The 16857-nt window shown below is 34.0% G+C and overlaps 1 long non-coding RNA gene across 1 annotated transcript; it reads right to left on the bottom strand.

Annotated features, from left to right (window-relative positions):
- Positions 1–14665: 14665 nt before the first annotated feature.
- Positions 14666–16857, bottom strand: LOC120070062 (uncharacterized). Its single transcript, XR_005479778.2, has 2 exons — positions 15073–16857; positions 14666–14972 (listed from the first exon to the last, which is right to left on the bottom strand). It is a non-coding gene; the product is annotated as an uncharacterized LOC120070062 (long non-coding RNA).

The raw sequence follows: 16857 nt of genomic DNA on the forward strand, positions 1-16857 counted from the left end.
TCTAACACCTTATCCTGATCAGAATTTTGGGGGACCAGCTGTTCTAGGGATTATAGATGCTCGTATCTTTGCTTCTCACCTCAACATCCTCAAAAGGTGATTCCCAAAGATTCCTCCAGTTTCCTAACTGATTCAGCGATCTTAGCAATTTGGTCACTCAGACTTTGAATCTCAGCTCTAACCTCACGTTCGAAATAGAGGTCATCTTGCTGGAAACTGATGGGTTCTTGATAATAGTAGGGACATTCCTGCACAAACTCATCGGAGCTATTAGAAAGCACCCTAACTATATCCTCTAAAGAAATACTTGGATTGGCAGACTGATATGGCATTGACAATGGCATTCGCCTTGCCAGCTCCCAAGGAGGATAGTATCTGCACTCAGGACCATGCGAATTCTGAATCTTCATATTAGCCATAGCTTGTACAACAAATGTTAGTTCAGAAATCTAATCTCTAAGGCCACGAATCACTTTTACCTCTAGTGTTTTCCATTGTTCCGCATATCTCGCTTAAAGCACATAAATGTTTCAATTTTCTGCCATTGAAAAACATGAAAAACAAGTAGACACAAAAGAAAGAAAATATATATTTTTAAAAGTTTAATAGTCAATTCTAACTAAAAGATATTATTTGGCTTGCTTCCCCGACAACGGCGCCATTTTTTACAGGCCCGAAACCTACGTCATTAATAAGATTTTATTCTGGTCAAAAGAAAATTTTATAAAATCACCGAACTACTTCTATTACTACTAAAACGTAGCAACAGTGGTAAGTGTGGGGTCGAACCACAGAGAAGTGAAGAATTAATTTCTTTTGGGTTAGATTTGATCGTGGAAAAATAGAAAATACTAGGTTTTGGTTTGTGGTTTTGAAATTGAAAACATGCAAGTAAAAAGAAAAATGCAATGGATATATGAAACCGTAATGAATTCATTTAGTTCTCGGATCAAGTCGCCATTCAATGTAAGTTAAATCATTGTTTTCAGCCAGAATATCATATATTCAAATTATGCATGCATAACTACTCAATCGATGCGAATTAACTAATCTCTATAAGCCCAAAAATCAATTAATCTGAATCGATCAAGCGTCCTAATTCGTAGTTGGGACTGGAAAGTTGTGCCCTAACTAACCTACATGCTTCTAGATGCAATTGGGTCCTCGGTGGCCATAAAGAACTAGAAACATATGCATTAAGATTCAGGATTCAACTATGCTGATTAAGTGTCATGAAAGTCGTGTTCAAATAATCAATTTGTTCCTTAAATATAGATTAAATGTGTGATGCAAAGATTCATGGACAGTCTAGAAAAAACCTAAGCATGCTTATCTAATCTATGCTACAAGGGTAAATTCAAAGCATGGACGATACAAGGATGTGTGCGAGCTTGAATTTAACTAGCTACGATATGCATTCATGATAGGGGCGTCAATCCACACATAAAAGCAAATCTAAATTAAACAAGATTTAAGAAAAACATAATTCTAGATTAAAGCATAAAAATTGAACTGGAAACTCATCAAAATACAAGAATGCTTAATCCAAAAACTAAACGAAAGATTACCTCATTGATTTATAGACAAACCAATGGGATACAATCCAAAACATGTTCATAATCCGAAAATAAAATAAATCTAACCTAAGGACACTAAAAATTAAAGGGAATAAAAGAATAAGGAAGCTTGACTTCGGCCTCCATGCATTTAGCTCCAAGAGTCGGCCAATACCCCCCCAAAATTCAGCATTATCTGACCTTGGGCCGAGGAGAGGTATAAATAGGAATCCATCGCATCATTGCAATGCTTAGAATGGGGATGCAACGCTAGGTTACATGTGCGCCTCAAGCTCGTCCATCAAATGTTATAGCGTTGCAGCGCTATTGGAGAGCGTTGCAATGTTGCTGCTTCTGCCAAATACTCGCGATTTGATGGTCAACAGCTTGATACTCAATCCTCGATCACTCGGTAGCATTTTCTTGATTACTCAACTTCTTTCTACTCGATGGTGCTTCATACTTGGTGAGACTCGATGGCATTTTGGTCTTTTCAACTCTTTTGAAGCCCGGATGTTCAAATTAACTCAAAATTGCTTCAAATTAACCCACTAACGAGCCCGAATTAAGCTAGAAAAATTAGCTCTTTTTTAGAATTAACGTGTAACTCTAGAGGCAAAATGGTAATTTTGATCCAGCCATACTTACGAACAAGATGTGAAGGGTCATTGTACTATTTACTTGTTATATCTAATTGACACAGAAATATATTTGTAGTGTGAAAAGTGCAGCTGTCAGTCTTTAGTGAAATGTTTGGCACTTAAAGAATGGTGAATAATTTAATTAAAGGAGTTTAGTTAATTATTCACTTACCGTTAGAGCTTCAAGCTACAGGTCCATGAGGTTCTTTCTATAACTTAATGGGAATTAATGATAATCAATTTTTGGATTAATTTGAATTGTTCAAATTAATTGAGAAAATTAATTATATGTGATATAATTAATTTAATCTAATTATATATGATATAATTACTATAATGTATTTGATACATTATAATATAAAGTTTATTGGAGAGGAAATAAATATTTGAATATGATTAAAATATTAATTATATGAATTTGATTCACATTATTAAATTTAATATAAATGGGTTTATATTAAATGTCATAGTGAGAGAATAGAAACTATAGGTTATATTGTATTTGATACAATATAGAAATTATAGGTTATGTGATATATTTGATATAACATATAGTTTAATATATATTATATGATAAGGTAGTTATCATATAAATATATATTAAATTGATTTAAGAAAATAAATTATTTTATTTTATTTTATTTTAAAAATCATTGTGGGAGGGAGTTGTAACCTCCTCCCCTCCTTTTCTCTCTAATACATGATAGTGGAGCAAGGGAGAGTGGTGGTTCCTCTTTTCCTATGTGGTTTCATAAAAAGGCATCACAGATACACAAAAACGTTCTGAAAAAATTTGAACCCCCTTTACTTCCTTTCATCTCTCTCAAAATCCCTCTCTTCCAAAATAGTCAGAGTCCATAAAACTCCTAGATTTTCACCCAGAGAATATTAAGGCAATCAAGTGGTGGTGTCCAATGTGTGGTTTCGAGTTCTTGATTTTTGGAGAAGAGGATACACGAAGAAGATCGTTCTTTAAGGGTTAGTACTTTCACTCTAATTCTCTCATTTCCTTTTTGTTTGCATGCTGTAAATTTATGATTATGCATAACATTTGTACTCTATAATTTTGATTCTGTGAAAATAAATATTGGATCGATCTCCACGCTTCCGCTCAAGGACCTTCAAAGGTTCCTTCAATGCACATAGGTGTATACTTGACAAAAGGCACGTTTGAGGACCCTCAAGGAGTGGAGAAGATGGTGGAGTGGGAAATGGAGGTAAATAAATATGTATTCATCGTTCGCTCTCCATGCGTCGTTTGTCATGCGTCGCTGGTCATGCGTTGGACTAAGGAATATGCAATATGCATTTGATGACCATGCATTCCTGCCACAAGTTTTCTTGCTCTCTCGCCAAGTATAACGAGATCGCAAGTTTCTCAGGTGATCCGAGGTCGAACTCAAGGACTTGTAGCTAAATGTTATGAAGTAAAGTGTTTGCGGCGAAGAATAAAAGAATATTGAAGTTAAGGGTTATGCCTACTCCTACTCCTAACTAACAGATTAAGCAGTAGAAGTATGACTGTGAGAGATAGAGACACGAAAACTGATAATTCGTAATAAGATGCATGGGAAAATAGATAAAATGGCGGGGATGACTTCACCGCATCAATAAGCTTGGTCGCAAGGGTAACCCAGACAATGCAAGCTATGCGATTATGCTACACACACTTGACAAAGATGCATGCGATGTATATGCGATAGTATGGAGAGGCCTTATGTCTAAGTCTCTATTCTTGCTCACATGCTCTCACACATAAACAAGATGACCGCATACCACCATATCCTACTTCTAGATGCATGCGATGTGATCGCATACTCATATCCTATCTGTAGGGTGCATACGCTGTGTAATAACAAACAGAGCTTATCTCTAAGCCTCTATTCTTGCCTATACGATCCAATCTGACTCTCTCAAGCCTAGATTTGGTTTTTAGACTACTCTCACAAGTATGCCTAAATGATGAATGATGCACTCATACGACAAGGTAATCACAAAAACATGGTTGACATAAGATTATTCCTATCTCATCTCTAGGAACACTACTTATTTTGCTTAATGCGTTCCACCACTTACCCTCTCGGGCAGTTAGTTGCTGCTGATCCGCTCATAGACAAGCATTGCTACAGCTTCACACTAAGCAAATAGAATTTTCTCACAACACTCGCGCAACACATACCTCTCGGTGGTTTGCTGCATGCTTCATATGTCTATGCTGCATGGTTAAGTATACGATACTCTAGTAATCTTACTTAGACTTTACGATGAAAATAAAGGATGATAAGAAAATCAAGATGGAATCGAAGGAAATAGAGAAATGCATTGATCACAAAATATATGAATCTCTTAACCTTTTCTTCTCCAAATTAGTCACTCACCGGATCCCACCATCCCATTCTAAGGCTGAAGAATAGTCAGGAAGACTCTCGTGGTAGTTTACGAACCATTCGTGAGGAGATTGGAGCTAATTTGGAGAAGATTCAAAGTCTACAAAGGTTGTATTCTTTTCCTCCTTTTATTTGTTTTAATTGCATGTTTATCTTTGTAATTAACCTAATTAGAGTACTTTAGATCTGTTTTTCTTCCACTGCGCATGTATTCGTTCCATTAGCCATCGCATGCCATCTCCGTCTCGCGTTTAGAACACCGCAGTGCCATCGCCCAGATTTCAATTCTACCTTATAACATCGCGGCGCTGTGGAAGAGCACCACAACAATACGACACAGAATGCCTCGAATCTGCATTTTTCTATTTTGTTTTCAGTCTTCTTCCATAGCAACACCTTGCCTCAAATCGACACAGATTTACAAACTCAATTTACATACAATTTGTCCAAAAATAACAGGTCCTTACAATGATCAAATCAATGATATGCAGTAAATCTAATGCCAATGTTCGAAACATCTATTATGCAAAACCTGATTTTTAAAAACATCCCTGGCTGTATAAAAAATTGAACCCACCTATTAATTCTAACTTTTATTCTTAACTAAAAATAAATAAAAAAACTTGGCTCTAATACCAATTGAAGGGATTGAATCTCATAATAGAAGCGAATAATTGCAACTGTTTTGATTTTGGGAAGAAGAAATCATATTGAATTAAAACATAACATATGAAGAACATATTGTATTTCTAATAGGCTAAGCATAAAATTAAGGTTGAAGAAAAATACCTTTGAAGACCATCTTCAAATCTTCTCCAAGTCTTTTAATTTAAAATGAAATCTTTTTCTTTACAAGTTGGACACCTCCACTTGACCTTCTTCACTATATCTCTGGCAAGGATCGATTGGTGGGAACCTTGTTGAAAGAGGAGAAGGGAATGGAAGATGTTGCAAAGATTAACTTCTCTATAAACCTTGTGAATTAGAGAGAGTTTGAGAGAGGTTGTGACAGAGAGAACTTTTTCACGTAAAAAAACTTTAATCTTACAACTTGCAAAATTCTGCAACTAAAGTGAGAAAGAGAGCAGAAAGAGGGGGGAAGAGTAACTCCCCTCAATAACTCCCTACTTCTCTGCAACTACAGGGACTTAATTTGATTTAATTGATATTAATTCAATTCAATTCAATCAAATAATCAATTAATTAAATAAATAAAAATATCTCATATCTAATTAAATGTGTGTATATATATATATATATATAAATCATGTTCAAATATACTTCTCTCTCATAATCTAAAGTTTTAATATGAATCTTATTCACATTTATTTTTAACCTAGAATTTTAATATGAATCTTATCTATATTATTTAAATTTCTTAGATTATTCATTATATTAATTGTACATCTACAACTAACATGTATTCCCTTAAACAATTTGAACATTTCAAATGCTTTCAAAACTCTTGGTCCTCGTTTTACCCGTTGTGAGTTAGCTAGTAGGGAGACCTAATGAACCTAGAGATTATAAGCTCCAATTATCCGAGATTAATTCATTAAACTTTTTAATTAACTAAGTTAATCAGCATTCATTAACTACGGGGCAAACCACTATAGATCCGTAACTGCACTCTTATGCATTGTAGAATTAGTTGTGTCCATGGATATAACTATTACAAGTAAGTCGATCCTTCACGAGTTGTTCGTAATTATAGTTGGATCAAATTACCGTTTTACTCCTATAATTACCTCTTGGTCTTTAAGTACCACTGATCATTTATTTTTATGGTCCAACCATAAACCAAGTCCCTCTTGTGCGAGTGAAAGGGTGGGGCCCTATTGGTCAAGACCTAATAAATTATAGCTTGTATAGTTATATTCCCAGCTCCTCACTTAATCAAGTCCTTAAAATGGTAAGCTTATTGAGTCAGCGACTCAGGCCACTCTCACCCATAAAATTCAAAGGACGAGCTCTAATAGACAAGAGTTCATAACTCATTCAGAATGATGATCAAGTTACATATGATCATCTTGTGAAATATTAATCTCTTCAATTAGCAGAGTTACAAAGAGAATTAATTATTTTGCAGTAAAATCTTATACAAACTCTTTGTATAGGAAACTCTCATTCACATGTCTCCACATGAACGATTTGGATTACGTCATTTGTAACCTTTACAAAGTGGATCGTATTCAGAAACCCAACTTTATACTATAGACCCTTCAGGTTATTACTTGAACAAAATCTACTATATGTCAACTACATATGATTCATGTTTCATTAAATAATCTTGGATTTTAGTTGAGTAGATTTGAGTCATCGTAATTATAAAAGACATAATAAAATAACAATTATTTTATTGATGAATACAATGTTTACTGTATTACAAACCACGAGTTTATGACACATAACCTAACAATCATGCCAATATTAGCTTGATAACCAATATCGTATGCAACTCAATAGGATGCACGTGAGAGTCCCAACTTCCTACCAAACCTAACACACAAGCGTGTAAAATGTCCACCAAAGCCTAGTTCAACGCATATTCTGACCATCGATCTGTAGATAAAAGGTTGTAATGAATTCTAACTGAGTACCTAATACCTTCTGAGAGACTCTTCCAAAAATGCATGTGAAACAGGGGGTCATCATGTGACATACTAAAACTGGTACCTCAAGAACTGTGGCAACCTCTTCCATATATAACTATGAAACTTAAGATGCTGAAAATCAACGATACTTTAACGCATTCCCCTTCAAGACTGTCTCAAGGTTAAGAAGTCATATTCATTAAAAACATGTATTTGAACTAATCAAACCGACAGAAAGAAATCTTTGTATGTGCGGTCGAGCAACTGGCCATACTAGATACGACGTAATCTCAAGATGCATAGCATAGAAAATCTGGTCAACTAGAAAATGTTTCTACTTTAGGAGCGTCAACTGTGATGCCTTTCTTAGTAGTTATATGTGTGAGAAACAACTTTATCCCATTAAGTCCCATACTCCTTAGAAACTCGGCATAAGACTTTCTACTACCAAGGGCAATAAACTTACATGGGATAAACGTCATATTACTCGTTAATCATATAACAATTACATATCATTATTCATACCCTGTTGTGAACAAGTCTAAAAATCTATTTGAAAATGATGTTCCTAAAGTCTCTGGATACTATAGACCATATATCAATCCAATACAAATCATCATAAACTCATATTAACTGTAACCAAAGCCTGGAGATAGTCTTTGGGATAAAATCTTCCTTATTCATAAATCTATATTGAGAATATCCATACTTCTGAAGTTGATCAATTCATTGTCCATGTAAGAGAAAACATACCATTCTATGGTGCACCAAGCCCAAGATTCAGACTAGAATTTGAAATCCAGATTCGGCACCTCATGGCCCCAGCATTCCATTGCATCTCCTGTGACCTGGCTACGTCATCCTTGCTTGTCTTCAATTCTTCTAGAAGTGAAAGTTATCCCCATTAACCAACACTGGTTAATACTTTGTTCTCACTCATATGTTCCTAAGAAAATTTCCAAAAGGACACCCAACATAGGATTGCTCCAAGCTAAGCACGCTTAATTTTGGAGTTCCTATGATTGACCCACCGAAAAGGAAGTTGAACCTTATTGGTATAGGTAGTAATTTCAATTCTTTTAAGCATTTTTTTAACTATACTCTCACTCATTCATATGTAATCTCGATTCATTCATGTCCCCTCCTAAACTCATGTTGTTACACTAAAATTGAATGATAAATTGATCTATTTTAATGGCCAAGCCATAAATAACATATCTAATGCTTTGGTTAATAAAGTATGTGATAAAATTGCACAATTTGATTATGCATATGATATTTGAAAATTTCTTGACAATATATATTATGTAGAAAATTCTCCTTATACTATTAATAATTTACTTGATGTGAAGGAAAATTATAATTCTCCAAATAAACGTAAAATCCACGAAGTGGAAAAAGAAAAATGTAATAGATCCTCTTTTTACATAATAGCCCATCCAGATAAAGATTTTGGTGATGAGAGTGGTGAAAATGAGGTAATTCATAATTCTCTAAATGATGGATCGACCCAGCCAACTATTCCTACAGTTTTAGTCTGTTCGGAGATATAAATATTATTTAATAGGTCGAGAGGGAATTCGACACCCTACTCAAGTCCTATCACTTAGCTGAGGTCAAGATCGAAGAGGTCCATTTGGGTGTTTAGCCCAAACTTTCTTCTTACTGAGGCCCAAATTAGGTCATAGCACGACCCATTCATCAAATGGGGAGGATTTCTTTGCCTCGTCCTTGGTCGAGGCTAAGGCCGAGCAGGTTAGTTCGGGTCTTGGCCCAACCTTTCCTCTTCCCATGCTCAATCAGACTCTAGGGTGTAGTTTTTTTTTTTTATCTAATTTTGCCATAAAATCAAGTATGTCCTCTAGTCCAAATCTACTCCTAATACGTATCATCCTCTAGAATGTGTACTTTTCTGGTAACTAAGGTATAATTATAACTTATAAAGTTTAAATTTTCTAGAATATCTAAAGTTGATAATTATTCAAGTTAAATGTTGAAGCTGCAATTATACTAAACTCACTAATATCAAAATGGGTTTTCCTTCAATACCATTTTAAAAGTTTAAGTTCTGAATTAGAATATATAACCAATCCTTTCATATAACAATTAAAATAAATCTCACTAGTAAATTATATGGGATGTTTGACCATTACATTAATTAAAAAAGAATTACATCATTAATCTCCGAACTTCATAAAATATTATTAAACATATATAATATTTTATTCAAATATATAAATATTTACAAAGGCATGTTATTATCATTGTCTGCTGACAAAGATGATCCACTTTTGTTGATAACTACTTCCAAAGAGAAACCATATTTGATAATTAGGTAAGGCAAATTCCCAATGCTGGTCAGTAGCATAAATCCACTGAGATGATCCTATATCTATAACATAGTCCACACATCATCATCTTTAAAATAAAATTTTCAAAACACAAAGCCTTTTGAAGGAATTAGTGGAAGCTTTTCTACATTGAATTTTTAATGTAAGATATAGGCACACAAATCTTCAAATATTTTCTATAAATAAATAAATTTTATGTGTTAACTTAAAAGTTAATTTACAAATTTGGTCTTTGAACTTTTATGATTGTGTTTATTTGGTCTCCAAATTTTTAGGTTTGTATCTCTTTGGTTACTGAATTTTCAATTTTATGTATAGTAGATCCATAACATATATAAATTTAAAAAAAGTTAATTGACCTATTATAGATAAATTTGAATTTTATCTCTAATGGATTAATCTTTTAATTTTTTGTATTTAGTAGATCATATATTTATAGAATGATGAATAGTTGATAATTTATTAGGCATACAATTAAACAAAAAGTTGAAGATATATTAGACATGAAACTAAAAGTTTAAGAATTTGTACATACTTTTAAATTTAAAGAAATTGTTGTTTTCAAATATAGGAAAATGAGCGAGCTTATTTACAAATGTAGTAAAATGTCATTGTCTATCAATGACAATTCAATTATCAATGAGCGAGCTTAAGAATTTGTCATTGTCTATCAATGATAGATACTTCTAATTTATTGATGGTAGACTTAAAAGCATCGTCTAATTCAATTATCATTTTACAAAATTTGTTAGTTTTAATCATCTTTTCCTCTCTCAAAATAGAGATGGGAGATTGAAACTTCAACCCAAGAAAAATGTAACATATGTTTTATTATACATACTCAAGTTTTCTAAATAATCACTTCCATATTTGAGTTATACGAGAAGAAAGGTTACATCAATAATGGTTTTGTTATTAATAGAATCTCAAAATGATAATATAGATGTTTAGTGTGATGCTCAAGTTTAGGAAGGGTATATGAATGAACCAAAATCATTTCTAAATGAGAGCGATTAGGAGGATATGATAGTATGATTAAAAAGTGCTTAAAATTGAAAGTGATAATCTATACCAACAAGGCGCACCTTCTTTTTTTATGGCTCGGGCTCAATCATTAGAACTTTAAAGTTACAAGTGTTTAGCTTGGAGTAATTCTATGTTGGGTGACCTCTTAAAATTTTCCTAAAAAACATGTGAGTGAAGGCAAAGCATTGTTGAAAGGACCCATGTTGGTTTCGTGTTGGTTTGTAAGGATAATCTTCACTCTTAAAGTAGTTTAAGACAAACAAAAGGTGGTGTTGCCAAGTCGCAAGGGAATGTCGGGAGAATATGTGCAAGTGTACGCGTCAAGTTATAATATAGTTAAAAAATGGTCTTGACCGATATTGTCTTTAGGAAATCAAACTCACAGATTAATTTAGCTATTCTAGAATTATATTGACTTTATTTAAGGATTGAAAACAAGATATGCAATATTTTCAAACTAAAAAGAAACTAAAAAGAAAATGATTGAATCTTAAAGGATAAAAAATATTCCAAAGTATTAATTTCATTGTTCAATTTATTAACATGTGTGTAGGTTCTATAGAATCTCGTGTCATTGATAGTTTAAATCTATAAACTATGTTCTAGATTACTTTCTTTCAAAAACAATCTTTTTTCATGCAAGCCTAATTGATTCCTAATCACTTAAAATTAAGTTAAGAAGCATGATATTAAGTAAATTCATAATCAATTTTCAATATTAACTTAACTATTTTCATGAAAGATTAATAATGATCCAATGTTATAGGTCAAGTTGAACATACAATTTATCACATTGAACATTTAACTCATACATTGATGGTCAATTAACATAAAAGAAAGTATGATAACATTGAAAAATAACCAAATTCGCAATAGTCAATGGAAACTCTAAACAATACTCAAATCTATGAACAAGTTTGTCAACACCCTAGAATAAATAAATCTAGTCACTCATTGTCATTTAAAACATATTTACATATACTTTAACAACCATACAAAGAAGGGAAATTGTAACAACCTGACCACTCGAGTACTCTGACAAGGGCCGTTACCACTAAATACCTACTTTCATCCAAACATTTTTTTACCGTCATATCATAAAATCAGTAAAACATGATTGACTATTTCAAACCCAAAATATTAATTTGATAACTAAATCAAATCAACAACGCATTTAGTTGGGATCCCAAAAAAATTATTTACAAAGATAATGTTCAAAGACAAAACCATAAACTGTTCCATATGACGACAAATTCAAATTGAAAAAACAATTAAAAAACATGAACTATGTGGATGAGTCTTCTTGTGTCCCCTCGCGAGTCTCTTCTACCCCTTGCCAACCCATTCTTGTCATTGCCTGAATAAAAAAAACATAAATAAGAAAGAATGAGTATAACAATACCCAGTAAGTGACCCACTACTGGGCCTTCTAGGTAATCTATTAACCAGTTTATCTAGGTATTGGTGTACACCCATATCATATCAATTGTGGTGATCTCGAAAGGGTCACATATTAGTCATAAACATGATCCAGAAGAAACACGCATCAGTTGTAGTGTGTAATCCAAGGATACACAAATCAGTCGCAAACATGATCCCAAGGGAACACACATCAATCATCAGTCATAAACATGATCTTGAAAGAACAAGCATCAGTCATAGTGTGTAATCCAAAGGTATACCAATCAGTCATAAATATGCACATAGACAGTCATGGTGTAGACCTGAAGAAGTACACAATCAATTGTATGTGTACACCTGCCCAAATAAGAAAAGTTAACAAGAAACTATTTAACTTAGCATGCATGAGTTTATATATAACTCCTATGTTATAATTACAGTCGTTTATCTTAGGGGTTAAAATTACAGGTATGTCCTCAGTCAACTTTACATAACATCACAGTCAAGATAGTTCAATCGGTCCATAGCATGAAATTTACAGTTCAATCAGTCTAAAGTACATAGTCCAATCAGCTTATAATACACAGTCCATTCAGTCTAAAGTAAGCAATCCAATCAATCTAAAGTAGGCGGTCCAACCAGTCTAAAACAACAATCTAGTTATTATCATGCTGTAGGGACAATTGGATCGCAAGCAACCAGTAGAAAAACACTTATTGGTTCAACAAAGTTCGATCTGAAGGAACTCTAAAACAAGAGAACCAGTGAGCGGAAGCAAGATCGTTCCAAACTAATTGCGAAAGAATAAAGTAATTGCAAAATATACAACCACAGTTATGCATCATCGAGTAAATTACAGAATGCTTTTCATCTTAAAACCAACTAGAATCGAGTGCGATACCTTTGAAGAACTCTTCTTCATGTATTCCCTCGATCAACACCAGTTCAGCGTCCAAGCATACTCGATCACGAGCATGAATGCAACAAACAACCAGTTCAACTCACGAACTGTCAGATCCTCGAACCCAATCGAGTAAGACTCGATCCTTAACCCTCGAACAGAAACACTTGACACTACCACTCTGTTGCCTTGGTATTCTCAGCGTGAGAATCCAAGAGGTGTAGGCGTTGTGTGAATTTAGTAAAGGGAAGGAGGATGTATACGATCGAGTTAAATGATCGAGTAAGTGGGAGAATTAGAATGTCTATCGCATAGACTTGGTACTTGATCGTTGGGTAGTGAGGAACTATCGTCTAGTAAACTTGTTGTTTGATACTTGATCGTTCACTTTCTCAAAGGCTATCATATAGCTCTTTCTTTTACTCGATCGAATGTGTTGCGATAATGAAAAATGAAAACTATTTTCACTTTTATTCTTCAGTTATTAAAAACTGATAGTAACTTCCCACTCAAACGGTTTAAGGAGAAAATGTAACCAACCACCAATAATTATCTTTTAATTATTTTATTATAAATAAATATAATAACTAATTTATCATATTATATTTATAACCTATAGTTTTAATATTACATCATATGTAATATTTAAATCATTGTTCTTTTCTCCTTTATGACATTTAATATAAATCATATTTATATTAATTCCTCCATTTAATGTATCTAATACATCAAATCAATTATATCACATATAATTGAATTACTTTAATTATATCATATATAATCAAATTCCCTCTTGTTAATTTGAACATTTCAAACTAACCCAAAAATTGATTCTCAACTTGAATCCATTGAGCTACCAAGGGAACCTTATGGATCTATAGCTTGAAGCTCTAACGGTACGTGAATAACTGACTAAATTCTTTAATCACGATATCCATCATCCATTAACTGTCGGGCATTCCACTAAAGATCGACAGCTGCTCTTCGCACTACAGATATATTTCTGTCTCTATTGGATATAACCAATCAATAGTACAATGATCCTCAAATCGCTCATAAGTACAACTGGACTAATTTACCGTTTTGCACCTATAGTTACATTTAACTCTTTAAGTACCACTGATTCCTCTAATGAACAATACATCATAGTCCTACTATGAGTGAACACTTCTCTGGCGATGATAAGATGTGGCGCCACATTGTTCAAGCCTCGGAATTAGCTCTTAAGGGAGCAATCTATCTACCTGCCCCTGCTTCGGGAAAGGAGTGAATTCCGTCTTATATAGCTGAGTTCCCAGCTCCCCAATCAAACGAATCCTCGAAGTGGTAGGTTTGAGTCGACAATTTGACCACTCACACCCATGCAAATCAAAGGACCGCCCTCATAGGCAGGAGTTCCCAACTCACTCAGGATTAAGGTCATGTTACCTATGGTTATCCTAGTGAAATGAAAGTCTCTGTCATAAATGGCGTTATATAATGAGACTAAACATTTCGTGGTCTAGTCTTATATAAACTCTTTTGTATAGGATACCCGCTCGCATGTCTCCACATGAATTATCAGAATCAGACCATTTGTAGCACTTTACAACACGTGTAACATCTACAAAACGGGTCGTATCCATAGTGTCACAAGGATAGAGTTTCCCTCCTTTATCCATATACTACAGACTATTTCAATTATCACTTAAGGCACGATCCACTTGTATGTCTCCACATACATGCTTAAGTTACAACGATAACCAGGGATCTTAGTTTATTGGTTTGTGATTAATGCAACTAAAATATCTCATATTTCATAGACAAAGTGAAGAAAATATCTCATATTATTACATCACAAATATTTGTTCATACACATGTTTACAAACTACAGACCCTACGAGATTTAGGCATCAACCTCAACACGATCAACTTTAACTTGTGTTTGCCCAAAAGATCACTAAACCAAGTCTTAAGTCATAAACCACAATTAGGATTTCCACCTAAGGTCAAAATTCCCAATCACCCAAATTACACCAAAATTTACAGTTCCAAGATCCAATCACTTACCCAAACTGTGTTGGAATCGTTCTCAAAATTGATGGACAACACCTCAATAACCTTCCATTCTTGATTCTAGAAAGAATCCAAACATAGAAGGTATCAAACATTGAATTGGTAGACATTAATCCTCAAGAACTAATCTAATATTTTAACCAAACTTACAAAAACATACCCAAAACTCCACAAAAATTCAAGATCCGATAGAAAACCCAAGAAATGGCGACTGGATGAACGTCTAAAGCCGGTAGAAAGAAACGACGTGGAACAAATCTGGCGGTGCTCGTGAAAGTAGGGGAGGCGCGGACGGCTAGGCGCAAATCTTCGACGATTGGCATGAAAAAAACAAAAACGGTGTTGGTGGCTTCGGACGCGAGAAGGAGAGGCACGCGACTTGAAGGACAACGGCGTGGGTCTGGCGAATCGGTGATCAGATCCAGCGAAGAAGGGAGGCACGCGACTGGCCTTCTACGCGAAACGGGGAAGAGGTAACTTGGGGAGGGGTTACGTGCGAGTACCGAGGGAAAGAGAAAGTGTTTAATTTAATTGCATATAATATGAGATGGGTCCACTACTACATTCTCAACATGAAAACATAAAAAAACCTAGGTTAGTCGATAAGCTACAGGGTCGATCCGTTCTAGGATTCTAAATGGCTCAATGAATCGAGGGTTCAACTTACCCTTCCTATCAAACCTCAACACTTCCTTCATAGATACTTTCCCTCCTCCCTTTTCCTCCCTTAATTCCAACTTTCTCTTTTCCTCTCTAAATTCCGCATTCTTTTGAACTCCAAAATCCTAATTCTTTTCTTTAAAAAACCAAAATCTTTTATTCATGACCCAAATAAATCCAATATTTCAAATTTTCCTTCCAAACTATTTTAAATTTTCATCCACAAAAATAAATTGAATTATCTAAATAAAATAATCTAATTTTTTATTCGCGTGCCAAATTAAATTCCAATTAATTAAAATTAATTTAATCAATTATTTAAATCTCGCATTCCAATCTATCCAAACAATCATGAAAATTTTACATGATAGCTTAGGGTGTTACAGAAATTGAAAAGAGCAAGGAAAAACCACTATAAATGAGTGTCCTTGTCGTTGAAGATCATTAACCACATCTTAATTTGCACCTTGTGATTAACAAACGTCCTTCAAGCACGCTCCTCACTTTATGCCTTCTTCTTTGCAACCAAAACACTCTCTAGGTCTCTAAAATTCAATGTCAAGGACAACTAGAAACCCTAGGATTAATTGGAAAATTTTTCAACAAAAATGGTGCGACGTCACAACACGCTTTATATTGTGAGGACCCTGTCGCAAAAAATTAGGCAAGTTATAAACGTAGCATTGCAATGCTGCTCAAAATGCAACTCCTTTGGGCACCACGTGTAGACCACGATGCCCCTTCTTTGACACCTTTGGTTCTCTTTTCTTCCCTACTTTGTGGAATTAGTCCCTTCATATCTTTATTAGGCAAAAATGGGTCATTTTCGTTCTATTGACTCCAAATCTCGTTCTTGTTCAATCTTCAAAATTACTAGCAAACAACATCAAATCTTATAATATTAAGTTAAAACAATTTTAAATTAAAGGTAAATAAAGCACTTTTCAAATACTTTCCACAGCTACCACATGCCGGATTGCAAACAAGTGTGCTACGGTCATAAATTCAAAAGTTTTCTTTAGTGGGAACAAAATGAACAAGAGCAAACTTTTAAGGAGTGAAAATGAGACCAAAAGGAATAAATTAAAATTAAAAGAACTAGAATAACATATATATTTTTAAGATGCACATATGTTGCAAAGTGTGAGTGGGAAATAGACACATTACATATAGAATCCACATAAAAAGTTTGAATGTCCAAGAGAGGAAAATCCTTTAGTTGTATAAAGAAATACATGTGGTGATTGCTTTATTGTAAAACAATAATGGATGCAAATCACACCAA

This window comes from Benincasa hispida, chromosome 1 (assembly GCF_027475165.1).
Source record: "Benincasa hispida cultivar pf3 chromosome 1, pf3_genome.v1.1, whole genome shotgun sequence".
Lineage (NCBI taxonomy): Eukaryota > Viridiplantae > Streptophyta > Magnoliopsida > Cucurbitales > Cucurbitaceae > Benincasa > Benincasa hispida.